This window comes from Gavialis gangeticus, unplaced genomic scaffold, assembly GCF_001723915.1.
Source record: "Gavialis gangeticus isolate Ggan-Ray unplaced genomic scaffold, GavGan_comp1, whole genome shotgun sequence".
In the NCBI taxonomy this organism is placed as follows: Eukaryota; Metazoa; Chordata; order Crocodylia; family Gavialidae; genus Gavialis; species Gavialis gangeticus.
Genome location: NW_017729018.1, coordinates 10,396,463 through 10,399,486, shown reverse-complemented (window position 1 = coordinate 10,399,486; position 3,024 = coordinate 10,396,463).

The following is a 3,024-nucleotide window of genomic DNA, read 5'->3' as shown; positions in this document are numbered from 1 at the left end:
GGCGGCTAGAGTCTGGAACCAGCTTCCAAGTGAGGTGGTGCAGGCTCCCACCCTGGGGGTTTTTAAGAGGAGGTTGGATGACCACCTTACTGGAGTCATTTGACCCCAGTACTCTTTCCTGCCGTGGCAGGGGGTCGGACTAGATGATCTGCTCAGGTCCCTTCCGACCCTAGAAACTATGAAACTATAACTATGATATGGGTCAAACCCATTTATGAAACTTTCGTCCCAGGGGACTTCTGTACTTGGGAAAGCAACTATAGCTCACCCTGTCCCAGTCTAAATTCTCCTAGGTTGGAGGGTGAAGAGGACGCAAGACTCCCGGGTTCCCTTTCCAGATTTGGTAGCCACTCACTATTGCAGCCACGGGCAGCTTTGATCAGCTGCCCCCTTCCTCAGTTTCCCTGCTGCTTTACTAGAATTAAAAAATAACCCCTCCCCCCATAAAATAAATATTTGCTTTTTGGAAGGACATGCGGGGAGGTGTGTTAGGAGACGTGCAGATGACAGCTGCTGGGGAAGACAAAGCACGGTGACAAAAGATGCTGCTGCTCTCCCTTATGGGGCACCACATTACTACCAGGGAGATGTCACCACCCTGTAGCTAACCAGGCACTTCCCTCCAAGATGCTCCATAAACTGGATCCCAGCATGTTTCGAGCCCCACAATGCCTCCTGGTCCGGCGAGGTCCGAATGAACGGTTGATTGCTCAGGTTCCCTGTCCCTTGCTCCAGAAGCAACCCCTGCACCTTGCGCTCTTCCCATCAGACCCCATAACAGGCTGCCTGCGTGGCCTGTTGGTGCCTCGCCTGGCCTCTGCTCCTGCGCCCACCCGGTAGACAGTGCTCTCTGTTTTGCTGCCAAGAGACTCCTTGGTGGCCTTCTCTAGACAAGCTCTGTAGTGTCTGCGCAGACAAAAGGGCTGGCTGCTGGGTGCAGGCATCTCCCCAATAAATCAGCGCTCATGGAAAAGCAGCCAGGCTCCCAGGTGATTCTCCTTAAGTTCCCATGCATCCAGAAGGGTTGGCTTCTCGTGAACGGCCAGACAATTTGGCTTATGTTACGGGGACTATAACATCGGCAAACCCAGCTCAAGGGTCCCCTCCCTCCCAGGAGCCTTCAGCTTCAGGCTGAGCATCCTAAGCTCTCACCGCTGCAGGGAAAGGCAAGCTTGGACTAAAAGGTCAGCTCCGACGCTTGAGGGAGTTCTGGTCCTGGTTCACTTTCAGGCGTATTGGAGCGGCCATTTGGCGTGCTTTCCTCCTTCCCAGCGCTGGGTACTCAGCATTTTGAAAACAGTTTTACCCCAGAGCGTGAGTGTATCATGATCTTCATCCTATGTGGAAACTGAGGCACGGTGGCTTCGTGACAGCCATGGTGACGGCAGGATCAGGATCAGGACCTGAATCACTTGCTCTGCACATGCATAAGCAACTGCTCAAAGTGCAAGGCTCTGGATAGTCAGGCACCATCAGGCTTGGAAAGGGATCTAAACCCACCTGCCTCAGGGCACAAGGCAACCTGTTCCCAACGAGGGCCAGAAGGAAACCCTCCCTCTGGGCAGGACGTCGCACGAGTGCCGACTCGACGCCGGGGCTCTCGCACAAGCAGCTGGTGCCGGCCGCTGCCAGAGGCAGGAAACCGGCCGAGATGAATCTTGGGTCTGGTCCAAAGTGGCAATTCCAACGTTTCTATTAAGGAGCCACAGAAGGGTCTGTTTCTGACGAGAAGATAAAATAAAAATGCTGGCTTGTTGGCTTGTGATAAATCCTCCCCTAGACACATTCCTCAGGCTCCGTCTCAGCAGAGGATAATGGTATAAAAAGACTGTGTCCTTTTCTCTGGTGATTTAAATACAGCGAAACAATGGCCCGGTATCAACATAAAGCTGTTAGAAGAATAAACTGACTGTGCACCTTCCCTACAGATCCTCCAGGGTGAAATCAGTTTAGATTGATGTGCGATAAAGGCACAAACCTGTTGCCTGAATGGAAAGGCTGCTGGTGTAATCGGCACCGTAGCTGTTATCAGACCTGTTAGACAAATAAAGCTGTGAAGTGCAGACGCGGCTCCTGAAGCACACGCCGCTTGCAAGGCACGCTGAGCTTCTTACGGAATAGCTGATAAAGGAACATGGCTGTTTGAATGAACAGGGAGCCAAAGCTGGGCCTGGAAGAGGAGGCGTGGGAAATGCCCGGTGGTCTTTCCCGCGGCCCCTTCCCCCTGCCGACTCCTTGCACCGGCGCTGGCTCAGGGACGAGCCCTGCCCTCACGTGCAGGATTCACATGAGTCTGCACGCCCGCCGCCGAAGGGGATCAAGAATGAGAAGTTGGTGCGACAGCCCAAAATTGCTCCTGGCGAGCTAAACGTGTCCAGGCTGGCAGTCAGGGCTTGATTTTTGGAAGTGCTCAGCACCCAAAGTTGAAGATCAAACTTGAGGTGGTTCTGGTGGCCACCCGAAAACAGAGCCAGAGGTCTGGTTTGAAAACGCTGGCTTCGGGAAACAGCTGAGGCTCCACCAGGAGAATTTGCAGCCTCAGTGGGTGGATTAGTTGTGATAATGCTCTCAGTTGACTCTACGTACAAGCTGTGCTGAAACAACCTGGTTAGCCTGTCTTTCATGCCCAAACCCAGACTGCTTGTTTCTCTCACTTGTCTGTTATCTTCCAGACTGTAAGCAATTCGGCACCATCATTCACTACGTGGATGCACAGCCCCTAGTGCAGCAAGGCCTGATAGAGGCCGTTCGGCGACAGCACGGTAACAACAGCTGGACCAGGTAGTCTCAGCAAAGAAGCAACTGGTCCTGCTTGGCTCAACGCCTCGTTAGACAATCAACTGCATTTTGCATCCAGGCCAATGGATTGGGGTTATGGGATGAGACTAGGGCAGGGGTTTTCAACCTTTTCAGGCTCAAAGCAACCCTGGATAGCCCCAAGGCACCGCCGGGAAAATGCCAACTCTTAGCTATTGCTCTTTGCCTACAGAAGAGAATAATAGAGCCGTTTTTCTCTTGCAAGGA